The 24,998-nt window shown below is 41.7% G+C and overlaps 1 protein-coding gene and 1 non-coding gene across 4 annotated transcripts in view; one reads left to right on the top strand and one right to left on the bottom strand.

The window, feature by feature from the left end:
• LOC129832353 (leucine-rich repeat and fibronectin type III domain-containing protein 1-like protein) overlaps positions 1-24,998 on the bottom strand; it is a 154,283-nt gene that overhangs the window by 17,475 nt on the left and 111,810 nt on the right. The window lies entirely within an intron of this gene.
• Positions 20,894-20,969, top strand: trnaa-ugc (transfer RNA alanine (anticodon UGC)). Its single transcript has one exon. It is a non-coding gene; the product is annotated as a tRNA-Ala (tRNA).

The raw sequence follows: 24,998 nt of genomic DNA, 5'->3' as shown, positions 1-24,998 counted from the left end.
ATGGAAGAACAGCTCAAAGTAGGAACAATTTATTATGATAAATCGTGTTTCTGTCGAGAAATGTTAATCGCTTATGACGCCATTTTGTTTGACGTAGCTTCGCTTGGCGCAAACTGTATTGAAAAGTAAGGATAATAAAAAAAATGTAAATCAGCGATTGTATTAAGAATTAAATTGTCTATCAATCGCTGTCCACCCTATATTTTTTAGTCACGTTTATGAGTATTTATGTATAAGAGTAGATCACTGTCTAATATGGCGCACGACATTGTCTGACCAGCTGGGCAACTTTTGTCATTGTCTAACCATGATTTTGGTGGCTAAATATGCACATTTTCGAACAAACTGTATATGTATGTTGTAATATGATGTTACAGGAGTGTCATCGGAAGAATTCTGAGAAGGTTAGTGAAAAAATTTATATATTTTGGCGATGATATGATATCGCTCTCTTTGGCTAGAATCAGTGCTCGGGTAACGTTTGCGTATGTGGTATGCTAATATAACGATTTATTGTGTTTTCGCTGTAAGACACTTAGAAAATCTGAAATATTGTCTGTATTCACAGGATCTGTGTCTTTCGATTAGTGTATGCTGTGTATTTTTACGAAATGTTTGATGATTAGTAATTAGGTAAACACGTTGCTCTATGTATTTATTCTAGTCCATTTGTGACGGTGGGTGCAATTGTAAACTATGATATCTACCTGAAATATGCACATTTTTCTAACAAAACCTATCCTATACCATAAATATGTTATCAGACTGTCATCTGATGAGGTTTTTTCTTGGTTAGTGGCTATCAATATCTTAGTTTAGCCGAATTGGTGATAGCACCTGATGGAGTAAGAAACTGATGGAGTTAGAAAAGTGGTGTCTTTTGCTAACGTGGTTAGCTAATAGATTTACATATTTTGTCTTCCCTGTAAAACATTTTAAAAATCTTAAATGGTGGCTTTATTCACAGGATCTGTATCTTTCATTAGGTGTCTTGGACTTGTGATTTAATGATATTTAGATGGTACTATTTAATTGTGATGCTATGCTAGCGATGCTAATCAGTGTGGGGGGGGGGGGGGGGGGGTGCTCCCGGATCCGGGGTAGATGCTCGTTAGAGGTTAACCTCTTTGGGCTGCAGGGGCAGTATTGAGTAGCCTGGATAAAAGGTGCCCATTTCAAACGGCCTCGTACTCAATTATTGCTCGTACAATATGCATATTATTATTACTATTGGATAGACAAAACTCTCTAGTTTCTAAAACCGTTTGAATTATATCTGTGAGTAAAACAGAACTCATTTTGCAGCAAACTTCCTGACCAGGAAGTGGAAAATCTGAAATCGATGCTCTGTTCTAGGGCCTGCCTATAAATGTCCTTGATATATATCAGTATACATGCACTTCATACGTCTTCCACTAGATGTCGACAGGCAGTGAGAGAAGAAATGGAGTGTATAACTTGATCTGGGGTCGAATAAAAGCTCTTTGTATGACGTGTCACCAGTTTCCTGTTTTCTGGAGAGCGCGAGAAGGGACCTGGTATCGCCTTCTGATAAGCTGTCGTTATAGACGACTAATATCTCCGGCTTTGATTTTATTTGATACATGTGACAATATCATCGTAAAGTATGTTTTTTCAATATAGTTTTATTAGATTATTGAAATTTTTTCGGGACGTTAGGCGTGTTGTGTTGTGTGCCTTTGTTCAGGAAGGAGAGCTTCGCGCCACTTTGCTAGCTTTCCGTGCTAATTGACTGGAGAAGAGGACATTCTAAATCCAAACAACGATTGTTCTGGACAAAGGACCCCTTGTACAACATTCTGATGGAAGATCGTCAAAAGTAGGACCCATTTTATGATGCTATTTCATATATCTTTCGAACATGTTGTACTAGTAGTTTGCGCCCAGAGTTTGGACACTCTCTCGCTATAACTAAGCTGGATGTCGTAATGAAGTTATTTTTAGAATTCTAACACGGCGATTGCATTAAGAACTAGTGTATCTATCATTTCCTATACAACATGTATTTTTTAGTAACGTTTATGTATAGTTATTTGGTCAGAATAGTTGAGTGTCATAAAAATATCCTCACATTCTGGGAAAAAGATGCTACGTTAGCACAATGTATAACCACTGATTTCAGCTCTAAATATGCACATTTTCGAACAAAACATAAGTGTATGTATAACCTGATGTTATAGGACTGTCATCTGATGAAGATTATCAAGGTTAGTCAAAAATTATATATCTTTTGCTGGTTTATTCGCTATCACTAACGTGCCTATTGCTATCGCTAACGTGCCTTGATGAATGAATGCGGTAGTGTGGTAGGCTATTGTAGTAAGCTAATATAATGCTATATTGTGTTTTTGCTGTAAAACACTTAAAAAATCAGAAATATTGGCTGGATTCACAAGATGTTTGTCTTTAAATTGCTGTACACCATCGATTTTTCAGAAATGTTTTATGATGAGTATTTAGGTATTTGACGTTGGTGTCTGTAATTACTCTGGCTGCTTCGGTTCTATTTGTGACGGTAGCTGTGATGGTAGCTGCAATGTAAACTATGATTTATACCTCAAATATGCACATTTTTCGAACAAAACATAGATTTATTGAATAACATGTTATAAGACTGTCATCTGATGAAGTTGTTTCTTGGTTAGTTTGGTTGGTTCTTGGTTAGTTAGGTTGGCTTTGTGCATGCTACCTGTGCTGTGAAAAATGTCTGTCCTTTTTTGTATTTGGTGGTGAGCTAACATAAATATATGTGGTGTTTTCGCTGTAAAACATTTAAAAAATTGGATATGTTGGCTGGATTCACAAGATGTTTATCTTTCATATGCTGTATTGGACTTGTTAATGTGTGAAAGTTAAATATTTCTAAAAAATATATTTTGAATTTCGCGCTCTGCACTTGAAGTGGCTGTTGTCATATTGTGCCCTGCTTCGGGCTTGCAGCCCAAAGAAGTTAAAACTCGTTTTTCAACCACTCCACAAATGTCTTGTTAACAAACTATAATTTTGGCAAGTCGGTTAGGACATCTACTTGGTGCATGACACAAGTCATTTTTCCAACAATTGTTTACAGACCGATTATTTCACTTATAATTCACTGTATCACAATTCCAGTGGGTCAGAAGTTTACATACACTAAGTTGACTGTGCCTTTAAACAGCTTGGAAAATTCCAGAAAATGATTTAGTAGCTTCTGAAAGGCTAATTTACATAATTTAAGTCAATTGGAGGTGTACCTGTGGATGTATTTCAAGGCCTACCTTCAAACTCACTGCCTCTTTGCTTGACGTCATGGGAAACTCAAAAGAAATCAGCCAAGACCTCAGAAAAAAAATTGTGGACCTCCACAAGTCTGGTTCATCCTTGGGAGCAATTTCCAAACGGCTGAAGGTACCATGTTCATCTGTACAAACAATAGTACGCAAGTATAAACACCATGGGACCACGCAGCCGTCATACCGCTCAGGAAGGAGATGTGTTCTGTCTCCTACAGATGAACGTACTTTGGTGCGAAAAGTGCAAATCAATCCCAGAACAACAGCAAAGGACCTTGTGAAGATGCTGGAGGAAACAGGTACAAAAGTATCTATATCCACAGTAAAACGAGTCCTATATCGACATAACCTGAAAGGCCGCTCAGCAAGGAAGAAGCCACTGCTCCAAAACTGCCATAAAAATGCCAGACTATGGTTTGCAACTGCACATGGGGACAAAGATCGTAGTTTTTAGAGAAATGTCCCCTGGTCTGATGAAACAAAAATAGAACTGTTTGGCTATAATGACCATCGTTATGTTTGGAGGAAAAAGGGGGAGGCTTGCAAGCCGAAGAACACCATCCCAACCGTGAAGCATGGGGGTGGCAGCATCATGTTGTGGGGGTGCTTTGCTGCAGGTGGGACTGGTGCAGGTCACAAAATAGATGGCTTCATGAGGAGGGAAAATTATGTGGAAATATTGAAGCAACATCTCAAGACATCAGTCAGGAGGTTAATGCTTGGCCGCAAATGGGTCTTTCAAATGGACAATGTCCCCAAGCATACTTCCAAAGTTGTGGCAAAATGGCTTAAGGACAACAAAGTCAAGGTATTAGAGTGGCCATCACAAAGCCCTGACCTCAATCCTATAGAAAACTTGTAGGCAGAACTGAAAAAGCGTGTGCGAGCAAGGAGGCCTACAAACCTGACTTAGTTACACCAGCTCTGTCAGGAGGAATGGGCCAAAATTCACCCAACTTATTGTGGGAAGTTTGTAGAAGGCTACCCAAAACGTTTGATCCAATTTAAACAATTTAAAGGCAATGCTACCAGATACTAATTGAGTGTATATAAACTTCTGACCCACTGGGAATGTGATGAAAGAAATAAAAGCTGAAATATATAATTCTCTCTACTATTATTCTGACATTTCACATTCTTAAAATAAAGTGCTGATCCTAAATGACCGAAGACCGGGAATTTTTACTATGATGAAATGTCAGGAATTGTGAATAACTGAGTTTAAATGTATTTGGCTGAGGTGTATGTAAACTTCCGACTTCAACTGTATGTATTAATTTGTGCATGTCCATCAGCCATTTAATTTGATATGTTATTAATTACAATTCGTATGATATGTTATAAATTTGAAAAAGGTACAATATGTTACGATTTTGCAAATCCTACAATACGTATTCTTGCTCGGTGGATAGGTGGCTAACTTGAGCTAGGCTAGGGGATTGGGTGAAGTTTAGGAGTTAGGTTAAAGTGTTAGGTTTAGGGGATGGGTTAGCTAAAAGGGTTAAGGTTAGGGTTAGGGGAAGGGTTAGCTAACATGCTAAGTAGTTGCAATGTAGCTAAAAACTTGTAAGTAGTTGAAAAGTTGCTAATTAGTTACAATGCGAAAGTTGTCCGTGATGAGATTTGAACTCGCAACATTTGGGTTGCTAAACATTTGCATTATACGCATACTCATCCAACCCAACCAACCACCCTCAGTTGGTTGTTGCCTTAAGTAACTATCTGTCTTATGTAATCATACCAAACAGAACATATCATACTAAATGGAGTGTCTCAGAATAATATAAAATGCTCTGAGACCAGGTTGTTCACCGAGACATCCACAAGTTCTTCAAGTTTAGCACTATATCCACACATTTTTTGATGATCTAAATAATGACGATGATGGTGATGGGGGTGATTGGATTTACATTATGGTGGTTCGAGCCCTTAATGCCGATTGGCTGATGGCCGTGGTATATCAGACCGTGGTATATCAGACCGTATACCACGGGTATAACAAAACCTTTATTTTTACAGCTCTAATAACGTTGGTAACCAGTTTATACTAGCAATAAGGCGCCATTGGGGGGGTTTGTGGTATATGGCCAAAATACCACGGCTAAGGGCTGTAACCAGACACTTTGCAATGCGTCTGCCCTTAGCCGTGGTATATTGGCCATATACCACACCACTCATGCCTTATTGCTTAAATATACAACAGGGGTTGGCAACTACAATAGGTTTGGCCTCCAGCCGATTTGTTCCTGAGAACGTAGCTAGATGGAGGGCCAGAACATAAATATCTTATTAGCAAATAGCCTACTAGCTGCCCAATTCATAGCCCTAGACTTACACATTTAACACATGTGGTTAGTGGGCTCACCAAGTTAATGAGAATAACATAATAATTTTGATCTAATTACAGTCGTAATGTCTCTATTATAGGCCTACCTGTACTCTATTAAAATATAGTTATTTTATCGTATTTCTCCAATTCCAAACCAGTGTGTCTTGTTTGCAACAAAACTCTTACTGTTTGCAAAGAATTGAATCTCAAATGTCATTATGCATCTAATCCTACTTTCTTCAGAAGGAGATTTTCAACCCCAGACATGAGGCCGGAAGGTAGGCCTGTAAAGGAGTACATGGTGACAGGATTGGGGGAAGTAACTCTACCGACAAATATATGGGTAACATAATTGCGTCTGTCAACCAGGTAAGTCTAAGTCTTATTTCTTAGTGCTCCAGCTAAGTCCTCTTGTTTGTTTATTTGTCTACTCAACTTTCAGCACTGGGCGCTGTCCATATCCATTTTAGAAATAGCGATCCACACGCGAGCGGTGGCTGAATCTCAAATAATCTTTTTCTAATTGATCAAAGTACAGGTTAAACCATTATCTTGTTTTTATCATGGACATGTTCCCACTGATATTGTAATTAAGCTTTCACATGTGTTTGACACTTTTTATCAAGCTGTTGGTGCTTCCTTCGATTCATGCCAAATCATTTGACTGCTGTAGGTTGAGATTCATGTTTCCCGAAAGTTATTCCTTTACAACGTTCTGTAGTGAATAGAGATGACCATATACCCATCACACCCCACATTATGTTAATGAAGTCCGCATGTTTTTGGGTCTGGATTGGGGAGGTGTGAAACGTATCAACGAGAGAAAGGAGGAATTCTTAGCACTTCTCACACACCACATACTGTAGGCCTAAGCAAAACATATAGAAAACACAACAGTAAACAAACAACATGAACGGTCAGACAAATACCCTCCCATCCCACCCCACGCCTGCTCACATGTGGAGTTGTTCATAATGGTGATAGAGCCCCTGGCATGAAACTCCTCCCGAAGCGTGCAGAGCATGCCATTTTATTGTCTGATTTCTCCGACATGATGGGAGATCAAAGCAGTGGTGGAGCGAGTGGTCTGGGCTGGAGATCATGTGGCGGGCTTTGCGCTGTATAGTAGGTGATGGGGATCCAATCAGTTTAGATGCCGTGAAAAAAATGAAATAAATGCCTATAGGCTACTCCTGTGACACGTGTCATAGCTTACACCAAAAAGGGTTCTATTGCTTGTTTTATATATGGAGCCCCTGAAAGTTCTATATAATACCCTTTTATAGAGTTATTTGATTAGAACCCTAGAGGTTCTTCTTTACCTAAAATGGTTCCATAGAGAACCCTGCATGGTGGTATTTATGAATTGTGGCTACGACTATTAAATATCATTGTACAGGAACAGGCACAATGTTAGCTCACCATATATATATTTTTGTTTTTAGAATTTATTGTCATTATATGCAAGTTTGGAAATATGCACTGGTGGACAGGGAGGTATCTCTTTGTTTGAATAATGGCCCATGTATAATAATGGCCCATTCTTTGCAATACAAAACAATATACTTTGTCCATTAGTTACAGTGAACAACAAAAATGTGTCTTCTGCTCCATTCTCACCCCCCCCCCCTTCAAACACACAGTTGAAACAGCACATGTTCAAGCTGCATGCAGCGCCCCTGGACAGGCATTTTGTGGGGTTAAGGGCCTTGCTCAAGAGCCCAACAGTAGGGGAATGTTTTGAGGATGTGAACCCAGCAGCCTCCAGTTGTCAGATAAATTCCTCCCATTTTTTTTACAGCACCCAGTCCGGGATTCAAATCCGATCACCTTTCGGCCACAGGCGCAACTCCTTAGCCGCGGGGCTACCTGCTTGACTGGTTTTAGCAAAGAAGAAAAAAATAGCAAAAACACAAGTTCATTTTCAGAAATAAGTATGAGCTAATTAATGCTATGCAGACATAATTATTATGATGTAGAATAACAACTTACACGCAGTTGTTGTCAGTAGCAGCCGAAAGAGAGATCCTCTGTCTCTGATAGTTCTGGGTTACTACCAGACTGAGCAAAAAACAGATAGTGTGTTAAAAGTCATGTAATGATTAACTAGGCCAGGGTTTCTCAGACTTGTCCTTGGCCCCCCTGGGTGCATGTTTTGGTTTTTGCCCTAGCACTACACAACTGTTTCAAATAATCAAAGCTTGATGATGAGTTGGTTATTTAAATCAGCTGTGTAGTGCACCCAGGGGGAGCCCAGGAGTGAGTTTGGGAAACCCTGAACAAGGCTATTTAATCACCAAGACTTACTTTACAATAATTTATTATAAATAATTGTACATACTTCCTCTCAGTCAGCAACAGTCTTCTAATGGCTTCATTAAACATAGGCTGAATCCACACTGAAATACTAAAATAATAGATACAATTTTATATATTTAATTTATTGCATGAATGGTGACCACAGCCCTTCTGAAAATACATTTAAATCATGTTTTAATTAGATTTGTCGACGTATTCCATTTCAAATTGGGCTCCCAGTGTGGCTTTACTACCGGGCCACTATGACCATCTGGCAGTTCCTTCATTGCATGTTCCTAGCCTCAACCTGATTCAGAATGACTGCCGGGTTGGGAAGACTGAAGTACGAGAATAGCTAAACCATCTAAACTGGAACAACCATTTCAGTAACGGTTGCAATAAGTCTAAATAACAGATTGTATTAGTTTAGGAAAAAGTATTTTATTTATATTTGAGTAGCGTAAGATAATTAAGCAATCAATGTACATGCAAAACATAGATATAAAAACAAACAATTCTAAAAATCTACCTGCAATAGAGCATGCTGGGAAATATGATAGATGGGTGTGGTTTTGGTTTAACACTGGGATTCTTTTACATCAATGAGTGTTATTTGAACAATTGCAGAGTTAATTGAACACCTGAATCAACACTAGAAATTATACATTGAAAAATCAACAGTAGGTAACACTGGCCAATTTGTTGTGTACTAATAAGTTAATTATGTTGCAGCATGCATCTACAATAAGTGTCCTTAAAAATGCACACAGCAGCACAGCACGTGTAGTTTGTTAATAGGATATGGAATCCGTAATTATTTAGGCTCTTGACATTCTGGTTGGCTCTTATTCTAATTACAAGTATTGTTTTTGGGAAAATAGCTTAACATGAGTCATTTTATTTATTTATTTTAATTTCACCTTTATTTAACCAGTTGAGAATAAGTTCTCATTAACTGCGACCTGGCCAAGATAAAACAAAGCAGTGTGACAAAAACAACACAGAGTTACACATGGGATAAACAAAAATACAGTCAATAACACAATAGAAAAATATATACACAATGTGTGCAAATGTAGTAAGATTATGGAGGTAAGGCAGTAAATAGGCCATAGTGGGGAAATAATTACAATTTAGCATTAACACTGGAGGGATAGAAGTGAAGATGATGATGTGCAAGTAGAGATACTGTGGTGCAAAAGAGAAAAAATAAATAACAATATGGGGATGAGGTAGTTGCGTGTGCTATTTACAGATGGGCTGTGTACAGGTACAGTGATCGGTAAGCTGCTCTGACAGCTGATGCTTAAAGTTAGTGAGGGACATATACGTCTCCAGCTTCAGTGATTTTTGCAATTCGTTCCAGTCGCAGCAGAGAACTGGAAGGAAAGGCGGCCAAAGGAGGAGTTGGCTTTGGGGATGACCAGTGAAATATACCTGCTGGAGCGCGTGCTACGGGTGGGTGTTTTCATTGTTTCAAGGAATTTCAATGCTTTAATTACATTATGTCACTCTTTATCAATTACATAAAATAGCATTATTTGTATTTGAACATTGTAAAACTGTAGCAGCTCAGTACATCTGTACAACGAAGAGCAAAGATAGACAGGAATCTCATATTGTGCATAGTTCAACAACTTTCAATCCATTCTCCAGCACTGGGACACACAGCACTGATCAGCGCCATCAAAATCTCGGGGAAGCATTATTTGATGAGTGCTTGACAGGGGGAGCAGAGTGGGTAACCTCTTGCAATGTTAGGCATTTAATAAGAGACTAATGCGTTCAAGAGTAAATACACAGTACACTCTGTCATATGGATGTCTTACAATCACTGCATTGTGTAAGGATCAAGCTGTACGTGACGTGTTTCTCCTGCATTCACTATGTAAGGAGGGCTGGTAAATACATGCTAACTGATAAAGATACACAGGCACAGGTGGTTAAAAGTTGGATGATAGGTTATGAATACAGAATACAGCGACTGATCACCCACAGCCATTGTTGCTATTGTTAACAGTGGGATTTCCATTTCAATGAAGATAAGAAAGGAGAGATTGTCAGAACATGAGGTAGTGGGCGGAAGATCGAGATGGAGTGACACACTACCGACAAGCTCCTGCCGGCATAATGATCAGGAGGTGATAAAAACAGGCAGCACACAGAAACTGCTGGTTAGTAGATATCCTACTCTTAGAACGGGCTTCCTTTTTCATCAACACAATCTCACGGGAGAGGAAGGGATGGTGTGTGCGGCGTGTGTGCGCACAAATGGAAAACAGAAAGAAGGAGTAAGGAACAGTAAGATAGAGAGACCGTGAGTGAGTGAGAAAGAAAGAGAGAGTGGGATAAAGAGACAGGGAGGGAGTGAAAGAGAGGAGGTAGACAGCTGAAAGAGAGTGAGATAAAACGAGTGTGGTGAAAGCGGATTCCTCCACCCTCCACAAAGGGTTTTTTTGTCCATGGAGATTTGCATTGCATGGAATTAAAACCACAACCTATTGTTGATTTTGACATGGTATTTATAGGTGATGCATCGCAGCTGTGACAGTGTTGCCATGTATTTGTTTACTGAAGGTTTGAGCCACTCTTGCGTCGTCATTTCCACACACTATGTGGCCTGAACGGGATTCCACCTGGACCGAATGGAATGTCCTAGACATTCTTCACTTTCCATTGTGCGCGACTAACCTGTAATTGCTAAGTGCAAATTGAAAGCGAGAAATTAATGAATGGAGAGCATACCTATCTTTTCGATTAATGGGAAACATTTTGTTTTTGTTGTTTTGTTTCTTCCTCATTGCTGTTGGCCATAAATGTAATTGCCCATTTTGATTTGCATAAGCATTCCTTTCATGGGATTGTGCGTGGCAGAGAAATGTTTGTTCCAGTTCATTTTGAGACGTTTTCTGTGCGAACATTGTAGCACAGTGGTTGAACTCTCCCAAGGGGGCTCGTACAGTGGGACAGATGTTACATTACTGAATTCTATGTCCTCTGTTAGCCCGCCAGAGACTTCTTAAGAAACCTATTAAGTAAACAGTGGTTATGCTGGAGGTTATAGTGGGTGTATTGTGTACGTGGAAAACACTCCAATACACGCCAATACACTGGATAGTGGATAAGCCTGTATCTTTAACCAAATCCTCATATAATCATACACATTTACTATAGTCACAACATTCTCACTTAAAACAACCGTCCACCCACACACATACATACAGTACAATATGTCTATACCACTTTAGCATAAACACTAAGGCATACATGTACATCATGCATGGCATGAGTCAACCTTGAACTTTGAACTCTTTCATACAAACACGTATTTAATATACAAGTAAACAATCATGCCCAAGATAGTAGAATCTTCTGCAGTTTTGATAATTAGCATCTATGGTAACGTTGGTTATTTATACTTGAATAACTTAAACAAAAATTTATTCATATATACAGTATATATTTTTTATACCTGTGTTCATATTGTCATTACGTTTCTGTAGATAGACTATATGGTTCAAGAGAAAATATCCTAATTACTGGAAAAAGCATCTAATCAACAATTACATTTTTTTACATTAACAGTCTTCCAAATATTGACTTTTTCTCACAACTACCACCAGTTTGATGCCAAAAAATAGAAAACAAATACCTATTGACATATTAAAATAAATACAAGTGTGTAAAATAATAAATATACACTGAGTGTACAAAACATTAGTAACATGACAGACTGGCCAGGTGAATCTAGGTGAAAGGTTATTGATGTCACCTGTTAAATCCACTTTAATCAGTGTAGATGAAGGGGAGGAGATATGTTAAAGAAGAATTTTTAAGCCTTGAGACAATTGAGACATGTATTGTGTGTGTGTGTGCCATTCAGATGGTGAATGGGCAAGACAAAATATTTAAGTGCCATTGAACGGGATATGGTAGTAGGTGCCAGTTGCACCAGTTTGTGTGTGTCAAGAACTGCAACGCTGCTGGGTTTTTCAAGCTCAACAGTTCCCGTGTGTATCAAGAATGGTCCACCAACCAAAGGACATCCAACGAACTTGACACAACTGTGAAAAGCATTGACACCTTGTAGAGTCCATGCCTCGACGAATTGTTCTGAGGGCAAAAGGGGGCGTAACTCATTTCATGCTGAAACACTCATATTAAACACCAATGGTATTCAACAAGTTGATGGTTTATAATTATGATCATGTTTTACAGCTTTGTCATTCTATTTCATTATTTGTAAGTGTGGTAAGGACACACAGAGAGCCAGACATAATTACAGATGCATTTGCTAATCTGTAGTACCCAAAAAGGCCATTAGATGTCATCTTATACAATTCAAAATAAAACTTGAAAGTTACCAAACTTCAAAAGTGTCCAGTAATATACCCTCCCTTTGTAACCCTATGCCCATCACACATCTCCACACACATCTCCACACACATCTCCACACACATCTCCACACACACACACACACACACACACACACACACACACACACACACACACACACACACACACACACACACACACACACACACACACACACACACACACACACACGCACACACGCACACACGCACACACGCACAAAACCAGGCAGCATTACAACAATGTTCAGGAAACACAGTGCTCCATTGGGCCTATCATGTTTGACTTCCAGTGCAATGACGGGGGACTTCACTTCCACATCACCATAAATGAACACAGCAGCGAGTTCCTGCCCTGCAACACCTAACCAGGCAGAGCAGACGCTACAGTACAGGACATTCCGCAGCATATCTCACCCACAGCCATAACACATACAATGGGAGGTGCTAGGTGGTGGCGGGTTGCAGCCAGGCAACAAGTCTGACAGTGCACATGAGAGAATGCCAACTAGTTGACAGAAATGTCAACGCTGTCTCCTTTTAAGACAATGGCAAGATGGCTGGCGGAGTGCCTCTGTCACTCTGATTACCCAAGCAGGCAAATACACCCCACCTCCTCTATCCTCTCCTCCCTCTACCCCCCACCTTTCACTCCCATCACTGGACACCCTCCACTCCCCAATCAGATTGTCAACTGTTGGCGATGGTTAACAGGATAGCGTTGTTGAGGTGAAGCAGGAACATGGTAATCCACTCCCAGTGCCAAAACAGTTAATGACAGTTAGAGCTCGTAATTAGCCCATGATCCCTCTGTCGTATGCTTTAACACCATTGACCTTTCCCTGAGTAAGCTGTGTACGCCCGCTCCCTCCTCTACCTCGGTCCATCTCGCTCTGTCTCTCGCCTCTCTCACTCTCCTCTACCCTGACTGTCAAAGCAACATGATGCATTCAGGGGGCAAACTGCTAGGGCAATGGCACACACTAATGTAAACACATAGAGGCAAGCAGGCATACACGTACCAGCACGCACGCACGCACACAATGACTACAGCCAGACAAAGCCACCATGACAGTGACTGCGAGCTGCTCTGTCGCTTGTGACACTAAAGGCTGTCAAAGTTTACACATGTTAACTAGGGACGGGAATTACCAGGGACCTCACAATATGATATGACGATACTTAGGTGCCGATACGATATGCATTGCGATTCCCACGATTCTATATGTACTGAGAATCGATACTGTGATTTTATTGCAATTCGATGTTCCAAAGATATTGCTTACCATACGTCTACTGCGGAGGGACAAGAGGAAACACGTTTTGATCAGTCATGGAAATAAAAGTGCCGAAAACAAATTAAAAAGAAGATGGAGAAACAGCTATGAAGGAAAAATGTTGGTGCAGGTACAACTAGCTCAAAAAAGAATATTGCGATATTGTCAAAACAATACGATTATTGTCAAAATGAATATCCCGATATGTAACTGTATAGATTTTTCCCCCTATCACTAATGTTAATGGCTAAGTGTCTCCCACCCATTAGAAACCAAACTCCATGCTCTCTCGAACTAGTCCTCCACTGAACATAGCCTCCTTTTCAAAGATGAGCTGTTCAAAGACGTTGGTCAGAAGAACACTCTGCTTAGCTGTGTAGACCTCCGCTGCAGTGACATAGCTCTTATTGTTGTTGTTGTTGTTGTTGTGATAGTGGTGGTGAGGACTGGAGACCTGATGTGCTCATGGAGACGAGGCTCTGCCTCCAGGACAAAGGCAGCCGGGGTTGTAGTCGACACCCGCCTGGCATGAAAGAACAGAGTTGCACATCTTTCACCGCTGGGCTATGACCACTTATAACATATAATGATGGTACGATAATAATGCATTGGTCAAAATAAATTAAACAACTACACAACATTGCATTGAGCTGCATGTCACCTCACGCATCATCATTCTGTAGCAGTGTGAGCATATTCTGTACAGGTTGGCAGCCAGTCTTTGCCAGAACACTTACCAATCATCAGTTATGGAAGTGAAGAGGAGGGGGATTGGAATAATACTCTGGGAACATGGCCATGACAGCTGGGTGAACACCCTGGCTCACTAAAGAAGTGCAAGGTGATCTTTATGACCCAGAAACAGAACATTGGTTTTGAAGGCACATCCGTCCCAGCAATGATGTCCGCACAGCACTGTGTCCCTACAACTGCTATGGGACTTTGGATCTTCCATAGGAATCTCCCATACTGGCCCACTGAGACACATTCCCAAAGGTGTCTCCTATCCAAGCACTAGCCAAATCTCACCTTACTTAGCTATTGTATTTTGCTGACAGCGAGGTGCTGGGTGTGATGAATGCTACAAGGGTTTAAGGGCTTTTGTTATGGTGTGAGGTTTGTCCCATTTTCTGAGTGCACATCTACTAAATCGTTGGGGTACAGCCTAGCCTGCCACCGGGGCAGCTGGAAACATCACCTCTTAAGAGGCAGCAGCGAGAGTCTCCTGTCAGCATTATTTCCATCACAGTGCAGAGGCTTTTGCCAGTTTGGGCAGTGAACTCACGGACAGGCGCCCCTCAGCCAGGAAGAGGACGGCTGCTACATGTTGACATCCTGTACTACCTTCAAAGGCTACTGCTGTGCTGTGGTTGGTGTAGATGTGAATGCTAATGTGTGGCTAGCCCTGGAGTCAGTCAGAGCGAGAAGCACAGCTCGGAAAGCCACAGCTCGGAAAACTACAGCTGAGACGGAAGCGAGGGAGCTGCCATCTCGTACACCCTCGGTCTCCCTCCCTTTCTCCCTCACTCTGCCTTGGCAGACACACCTCCCTTTCCACTCCCCTCCTCCTTAATTGAAAAAAAGTCTCAGGCGTTTTCTTGTAGGATCACTTCATTTCAACTCTATGAAGCATAATTTATGCAGAACAACTGGACAAAGTATGACAAGTACATAATCTGGTAGTAATACTTTACTGTTTTCTCATGAGATTGAGGTTTAGGCACACAGGCGATTAGAGTGGCCAAGTGTTGTTTCTGGATCAGTTTGAGATGTGTGCTCTGGAAGGTTTGGGTTAGAAGCAGGGCTGGTTAAGCTGGTCCTGGACCTGCTCCATTGCAGCCTGCTGAGCTCTCCAGTCTCACTGCTAATAGACTGAGGTGACTCAGGGCCCAGTCAATTTGTGTCTGCCTCCCCCTTCCCCCACACTGCTCCATGCCAGGGACTGCATTACACCTCCACCCACACACTCAGCAGAACCAACACTCTAGCTTATGAAGACAAACACTAGACTACACACATGAACACGCTAATGCTAACGAACACACACACACACACACACACACACACACACACACACACACACACACACACACACACACACACACACACACACACACACACACACACACACACACACACACACACACACACACACACACACACACACACACACACACACACACACACACACCACAGGAATCTCACCTTTCTTTGAATAGGTTTGTGCTTAGACTCAAAGTAAAGCTCAAGAGGTTCATTTAGATGGAGAAATGTAGGATATTGACCAAACTTCGGCAGCTTTCAGACTATAAGCGTCATTATTTTCCCTGCCTTTCTATGATATTGTGTGGGGAGGATAGGATAGCACCATGATTTGAATACCTCACTGCCGGAATGCCCACCACTGGCCTTCAACGTGTAAACAAGAACAAACACACAGCATTCCAACAGAGGCACCTTCTGCTTTGTGCACCTAAATTACATGGAATAATGCTCCATACAATATATATATATATGAATATATCAGCCACAAGACAATGCCAGCATGACGTGAATATATCAGCCACAAGACAATGCCAGCATGATGTGAATATATCAGCCACAAGACAATGCCAGCATGACGTGAATATATCAGCCACAAGACAATGCCAGCATGACGTGAATATCAGCCACAAGACAATGCCAGCATGACGTGAACATATCAGCCACAAGACAATGCCAGCATGACGTGAATATATCAGCCACAAGACGGAATGCCAGAATGTTAAAGATTACACCATGTGTACAACTTCAGCCCAGTGAGTTCCATGACTGGTGAACGCATTAAAACATCTCTAAACGGAGGAGCAGAAGATTATCAGACCACTGATATGTTAGCTGCCATTATCACTCCATAGCTGTAGCTAAATTATCAAATTAGTCTCTTTCTCATATTCACAATAAACAAAAGTTAGCAACCGTTGATCATTTGGCGATATTTTGTCATAATAGTGGATTCACTTTCTAATGGTTACACTTTGCAGGAAAATAATTCCTTATTAACTTATCGTACAAAACAGATTTACACTGCAGCATGTTATGCAAAGGGAACCAACTTCATCATAAGAATGTTCAGTGTATCACAGGTTCATTTCCTCACATAATTCCAGCAAGTCAGGCTTCTTCACACGTTAATTATGCATTCATGACCACACACAGCTTCTCCACCCAACTTCCCCACGCAGTCCTCGCAGCATGTCTCCAAGGTATACAGTATGTGGCCTTACTGGCAAATGTTTGGTGAGTGCTTCTCTACCGAGCCCCTGGAAGGTACTAGAGAGACTCTTGTCAGCTTTCTGCTCCCTTGACTCTAGATCATGGAGATGATAGAAATACGATAGTGATGGAGACACTTGAGATTGGCTAATCTTTTCCCCATACACTAGGACCTCATCTGGGATAAGTGAAGAGTCGATGCCAGAGGGATTTCTCCCCGGCAGGCAAGGTAACGGCAGGGATCTCCCTCCCGCATTATCCGCCAGAAGTGGCCCTCCACATTTGCCGTAGATTCTCAGAGAATGACTTCTATTTATCATCCGCCACCCAGGGAGAAGCTTGGCAGCCATAGAGCACAGAACGGCTTGCAGGTGGGAAAATTCCCCAGTAATACAGCTGCTACTGTGTGTACAGTACAGTGAGCTAGATCCAAAGGATGTGTTGAAGTGTTAGCGGTAGTGGAAATTTCCGCTGGGCGTGTTTCTAGAGACATGACAGCTTGTAGGTAGGGGAACATATGCATGCGGAACAAACAACAGCATGACGCGGAGGCTTTGACCTTGGCGAGGCAGGCTGGCGCTGCTGCAGGAGGCCCATGTTGCTGACAGGTGCCACAAAGCCAGGTACGATGCCTTGTTTAGGTTTCCCGCACTCGCGCACGAGTTCAGAACATGTGTCCCAATCAGGTGTGATACACTACATGCGCTCCATTCCAACACTGGATTCTACGTTAACATCATCCCGAGACAGTCTGTCTTTGATTGATGGGAAAATAGAGGGAAAATAGAAAAGAGTGGGACCTAAATAGTACATGTGATGTGCAAAGGCTCATCCCTGAATTTCAACTTGATGTAGAGTACAAGTCAAAGTTTGGACAGACCTACTCATTCCAGGGTTTTTCTATATTTTTACTATTTTCTACAGCACTTGTTGGCTTCTTTTCCTTCACTCTGCGGTCCAATTTATTCCAAACCATCTCAATTGAGTTGAGGTCGGGTGATTGTGGAGGCCAGGTCATCTGATGCAGCACTCCATCGCGTACCTTCTTGGTCAAATAGCCGTTACACAGATGTGTTTTGGGTCATTGTCCTGTTACAAAACAAATGATAGTCCCACTAAGCACAAACCAGATGGGATGGTGTATCACTGCAGTGTGCTGTGGTAGCCATGCTGGTTAAGTGTGCTTTGAATTCTAAATAAATCACTGACAGTGTCACCAGCAAAGCACCCCCACACCATCACACCTCCTCCTCCATGCTTCACGGTGGGAACCACACATGCAGAGATCATCCGTTCACGGTTGGAAACAAAAATCTCCATCAGACCAAAGGACAGATTTCCACCGGTCTAATATCCATTGCTTGTGTTTCTTGGCCCTAGCAAGTCTCTTCTTCTTATTGGTGTCCTTTACTAGTTTCCCTCTAGTACTCTACCCCTAGTATCTTACATATCATGTAAGGATATCTATTGAAATCATTCATTTTTGGAGAAGATACATTTCTGAAAGTATGTGGATTCATTTACGCCTTAGTATAACGGCTTAGATAGTGCCTTGTTGCAAACAGGACGCATGGTTTAGAATATTTTATTCAGTACAGGCTTCCTTCTTTTCACTCTGTCAATTACGTTAGTATTGTGGATTAACTACAATGTTGTTGATCCATCCTCAGTTTTCTTCTACCGCAGCCATTAAACACTGTAACTGTTTTAAAGTCACCATTGACCTCATGGTGAAATCCTTGAGCGGTTTACTTCCTCTCAGGATGCCTGCATCTTTGTATTGACTGGGTGGATTGATACACCATCCAAAGTGCAATTAATAACTTCACCATGCTCAAAGGGATATTCAATGTCTGCTTTTTTAATACCCATCTGGCAATAGGTGCACTTCTTTGTGAGGCATTGGAAAACCTCCCTAGTCTCTGTGGTTGAATCTGTGTTTGAAATTCACTGCTCAACTGAGGGCCCTTACAGAAAATTATATGTGTGAGGCACATAGATGAGGTAGTCATTCAAAAATCATGTTAAACACTATTATATCTCACAGATTGAGTCCATCCAACTTATTATGTGATGTTATTATGACTTGTTCAGCACATTTTTACTTCTGAACTTATGCCACGACAAAGGGGTTGAATAAATATCGAACGAAGAGATTTCAGCTTTTAATTTTTTATTAATTTGTAAACATTTCGAAAAACATAATTCCACTTTGACCTTATGGGGTATTGTGTATAGGCATTGACAAAACATCTCAACTCATATTTGTTTTTATCCGGACTGTAACACGACAAAATGCGGAAAAAGTCAAGGGGTGTAAATACTTTCTAAAGGCACTGTATGTCTTAAACTGTGTGTACATACGGTTGGCTAAAGTTAGCCAGCTGATGAACATACCGCACAGAGCAGTACAGTGCAGTGTCAAGGGTAGAGTTCTATCCTGCAGTTTCTGGCTAGACAGGTGTTGTTTGTGTGTGTGTTGTGCTGACCATCTAGCAGCTGGCAATTATCCAGCCCTGCAATGCCTCGTATCCGTTTTGAGATTTTTTTGCTGACTCACAAAAACATTTTCAATGGTTAACAAGAAGATTTTATTGTTGAAAACGGCACATTTAAAATCCCAGACCTTCCGATGTCTGCAATTTCAATTCCATCTCCAGTCCATTTAGCCAAGCACAGATGACTTCCAATATAACCCCCCCCCCCCCAAAATGCGGCGAGGAAATGGTAATATAATATTTTTCCGAACCATTCAAAATGGCTTGCCCAGCAAAAGGCTGATTTGATTAGCCTTTCAGAGTAATACGTGCATGGCCGTGCAGTACTGCCTTCTCCGGGGACAGGGAGGTTGTGCCAGAGAGACAGACCCAGATGACACAGAGGGCCATCCAATGTGTGAAACTCTCAGCTTCTCTTTAGCAATGCTGCAGGGCAGCTCCCATCATGTCATCAGATTCAGGCCGCCTTAGCCGCACCGTGGCCAAGTGGTGTGTCATTGTCCTTTGCCTTTTGTCCTCTTTCCCCAAACCATCTCATTAAATGAATTATCCAGCTTCGTTCATCCAAATTACCCGGTACTATAAAAAGTAGATGAGCGACAGACAACCTTGGGTGAATATGCTACAACACAATGGCTATATATTTATTTCATTCCAAGCTTATACCTATGTCTCTTCTACTTTATCGGGCGTTTGAAATTGAGCTTTCATAAAGTTTCATTGTGATAGGGCCTTCATTCTTTGCAAGGCCTTGAAGAGGCCTCTCTACAGTATAGAGCCCTTTATTAAACATTCTACTTCTAACGTGTACATAAAGATTATAATTTCCCAGCGACATAATAGGTCTGATGAGAACCATTATTCATATTTTAAGACCATCTATTATATTTCACAAGCATTGAGTCAATTTCTAAACATGTCTAAGCTCATATACTGTCTAGTCTCACTTTCTGATCTACAGGCATCCACTGTAACCTTTTTATATTGTCAATTGACTGGGAACTTTTACAAGCTACATGCCCTTGACGAGACGAGTCCTGACAGTCACTTTAACTTGTCAATTGTGTATTCAGTATGAGGATGTCTGGCCTGTATGTAATGAGCATCGAGGCAGCCAGCCCAGCACCGGACCATAAACTACACGCCTGTCAATGAGATACACCGGCTTGTTTGTCCCCCCCGTCTGTAAGCAATCAAAGTCACGCCATGCTTGTTAAGCCTGTCATGGTGACATCTTCACAAGGAGGTGGCTCAATATTTATCGAATGGAGACAGAGGAGCGGCCTATAATATCTGCCTTCCTGCGGAGTTATCGCTAGTAACGGGTCGGTTTGATGGAGAGAGAGGGAGAGCAGAGATGATCACTCCATTGTCCGATGCAGGCCCTACACACCCTGTCCGCCTCCTGCCATTTCTATTCATTTTTTGGGATTGGGGGCAGAGACTGAGATCTAAAATTTCAGGACTTAATTGAATGTTGGAAATTATACATGAGTCTGCCCAAAGCATGGTGACAGCTCCAGAAAGCACATACACATTGAGTAGGCTCCGAGAGATTATGACAATGAAAGGTCCCGTGTGGCTCAGTTGGTAGAGCATGGCGCTTGCAACGCCAGGGTTGTGGGTTCGATTCCCACGGGGGACCAGTACAAAAAAAGTATGAATGTATGTACTTGTAAGTCGCTCTGGATAAGAGCGTCTGCTAAATGACTTAAATGTAAATGTAATGTAAATGTAAAGGAGGGGGAAGAAGAAATTGAGACAAATCCTATCTATTTGTCTGTTTTAAATCAGCGCAATGTCGCCGGAAATAATGAACATTTGGGTGAGTCACACAAACATTTCAGAGGGGGGAAGAAAAAAACTTTCCCTCATCTAAAATGTTAATTTACAAAACGACTACATCATTTATAGTATGTTATTGATCGCCTCACAATATAATAAAAAAAGTAGCCATGGTAATTAAAACTTTTATGAATGACTCTGAATGACTCTTCTTTGTAACATACTGCATATGGTAAGTCTAATAATGGCGCCGGAGGGGAAGGCTGCCCCAAATGCTCTTACCAACCATGCTATTTTGTTCGTTTTTTCACATTGTTCGTAACTTGTTTTGTACATAATGTTGCTGCTACCGTCTATTATGACCGAAAAGAGCTTCTGACATCAGAACTGTGATTACTCACTTCAAACTCAATGAATAATTCTTCTTCAATGAGTCGGATACAATATAGACATCCGACCAGGCCCAGATCCCCGTTATTCGCTGGAGAAAGAAACGCAGATTTCGCAGAAAGAGATCAGGGCGCCTTGTGAGAATCAGGCGATGAGAGGCTAATCTGCCCTTGCCTTCCGTCCTACTAGCTAACGTTCAATCGCTGGGAAAAAAATGGGATGAACTGAAAGCACGTTTATCGTACTAATGGGACATTCAAAACTGTAACATCTTATGTTTCACCAAGTTTTGGCTGAACGACAACATTATGAACATACAGCTGGTGGGGTATACACTTTATCGGCAGGACAGAACAGCAGCCTCTGGTAAGCCACGGGGCGGGGGCCTATACATTAATGTAATCAACAGCTGGTGCACGATATCTAAGGAAGTCTTGAGGTTTTGCTGGCCTGAGGTAGAGTATCTCATGATAAGCTGTAGACTACACTGTCTACCTACAGAGTTTTCATCTGTATTTTTCGTAGCTGTCTACATACCACCACAGACTGATGCTGGCACTAAAACCGCACTCAATGAGCTGTATACCGCCATAAGCAAACAGGAAAACGCTAATCCAGAGGCGGTGCTCCTAGTGGCTGAGGACTTTAATGCAGGGAAACTTAAATCAGTTCTACCTCATTTCTATCAGCATGTTAATTAATAAAAAAATCTTCTTAGGGCTAGGGTCCTTTTTTCAGAATTTCCGCCTGACTGACGTGCCCAAAGTAAACTGCCCGTTACTCAGGTCCAGAGGCCAGGATATGCATATAATTGGTACCATTGGATAGAAAACAATTAGAAGTTTGTGGAAATCTTAAAATACTGTTTGAGACTATAACACAATTGATATGGTAGAAAAAAATCCAAAGATCCCATGCTCTTACAATGGAAAGCTATGGATCCTATGCAATTTCAGCTCCCATATTGCAATTCCTATGGCTTCCTCTAGATGTCAACAGTCTTTGTTCAACGTTTCAGGCTGGTTTCTTCCCAAATGAGGAAGAATTTTGAGTTTAGGTATTGGGAGTCACAGTTTGAAATCAGTCTGTGGGCGCGCGACGAAGAGTACACACACTTGCTAATTTTACTTTTCTATTGAACATACTTCTTTCCGTATTAAATATTATAGTTTAATTACATTTTAGGATACTTGAGGATTGAATAGAAACGTAGTTTGACTTTTTAACAAAGTTTAGTGGTAGCTTTTTGGATTCCTTTGTCTGCACGTTGAATGAGTGGATTACTAAAATCGATGGCGCCAACTAAACAGACTTTTTGGGATACAAAGAAGAATTATATCTAACAAAACGACCATGAATGTTGTAGCTGGGACCCTTTGGATTGCAAATCAGAGGAAGATTTGCAATCCCTCAAACAATTGCATGGTATGATTTCGTTGTAAAGCCTATTGTAAATCGGACAATGTAGTTAGATTAACAAGAATGTAAGCTTTTAACCGATATAAGATACTTGTATGTTCATAAATGTTTAATATCCATCATCTTTATGATTACTTATTTGAATTGTGCACCCTCCAATTTCACCAGATGTTGTCGACAGGTGTCCCGCTAGCAGAACGCCTAGCCTAAACAGGTCAACATTTAGAAGGCTGCAGGGCCAGACGGATTACCAGGACGTGTACTCCGAGCATGCGCTGACCAACTGGCAAGAGTCTTCACTGACATTTTCAACCTTTCCCTGTCTTAGTGTGTAATACCAACATGTTTCAAGCAGAACACCATAGTCTCTGTGCCCAAGAACACTAAGGTAACCTGCCTAAATGGCTACTGACCCGTAGCACTCACGTCTGTAGCCATGAAATGCTTTGAAAGGCTGGTCATGGCTCACATCAACACCATTATCTCAGAAATCCTAGACCCACCCCAAATTGCATACCGCACCAACAGATGCACAGATAATGGAATCTCTATTGCACTCTATTACACTTCTCTTTCACACCTGGACAAAAGGAACACTTATGTGAACACCTATATTCATTGACTACAGCTCAGCGTTCAACACTATAGTGACCTCAAAGTTCATCACTAAGCTAAGGACCCTGGGTCTAAATACCTCCCTCTGCAACTGGATCCTGGACATCCTGACGGGCCGCCCCCAGGTTGTAAGGGTAGGTAACAACACATCCGCCATGCTGATCCTCAACACGGGGGTCCCTCAGGGGTGCTTGCTCCCCTCCTGTACTCTCCGTTCACTCATGACTGCACGGCCAGGCACGACTCCAACGCCATCATTAAGTTTGCTGGTGACACAACAATGGTAGGCCTAATCACCAACAACGATGAGACAGCCTGTAGGGAGGAGGTCAGAGACCTGACCGTGTTGTGCAAGGACAACAACCTCTCTCTCAACGTGATCAAGACAAAGGAGATCATTGTGGGAGACAGGAAAAGGAGGACCAAGCACGCCCCCATTCTCATCGACGGGGCTGTAGTGGAGCAGGTTGATAGCTTCAAGTTCCTTGGCGTCCACATCACCAACAAACTAACATGGTCCAAGCACACCAAAACAGTCATGAAGAGGGCACGACAAAACCTATTCCCCCTCAGAAGACTGAAAAGATTTGGCATGGGTCCTCAGATCCTCAAAAGGTTTTACAGCTGCACCATCGAGAGCATCCTGACGGGATGCATCACTGCCTGGTATGGCAACTGCTCAGCCTCTGACCGCAAGGCACTACAGAGGGTAGTGCATACAGCAGAGTACATTACCAGAGCCAAGCTTCCTGCCATCCAGGACCTCTGTACCAGGCGGTGTCAGAGGAAGGCCCTAAAAATTGTCATAGACTGTTCTGTCTGCTACTGCACGGCAAGCGATACCGGAGCGCCCAGTCTAGATCCAAGAGGCTTCTAAACAGCTTCTACCCCCAAGCCATAAGGCTCCTGAACAGCTAATCAAATGGAAACCCGGACTATTTGCACCCCCCCCCCCCCCCCCCTCTGGAACACTGCCGCTACTCTCTGTTATTATCTACGCGTAGCCACTTTATTAACTCTACCTACATGTAAATATTATCTCAATTACCTCGACACCTTTGTCCCCGCACATTGACTCTGTACAGGTACCACTTGTATGAAGCCCCGCTACTGTTATTTACTGCTGCTCTTTAATAATTTGTTAACCAGTTTGGGCTGCAGGGGCAGTATTGAGTAGCCTGGATAAATGGTGCCCATTTCAAACGGCCTCGTACTCAATTCTTGCTCGTACAATATGCATATTATTATTACTATTGGATAGAAAACACTCTCTAGTTTCTAAAACCGTTTGAATTATATTTGTGAGTCAAACAGAACTCATTTGGCACAAACTTCCTGACCAGGAAGTGAAAAGTCTGAAATCGAGGCTCTGCTTTTCTTCCTGCCTATACATGGGCATGAAACGTAGGAGTCTAAGTGCACTTCATAGACCTTCCCCTGGGTGTCAAGAGGCCGAGAGAGAAGAA

This window comes from Salvelinus fontinalis, chromosome 33 (genome assembly GCF_029448725.1).
Source record: "Salvelinus fontinalis isolate EN_2023a chromosome 33, ASM2944872v1, whole genome shotgun sequence".
Lineage (NCBI taxonomy): Eukaryota > Metazoa > Chordata > Actinopteri > Salmoniformes > Salmonidae > Salvelinus > Salvelinus fontinalis.
This window is presented reverse-complemented; position numbering and strand designations above follow the sequence as displayed.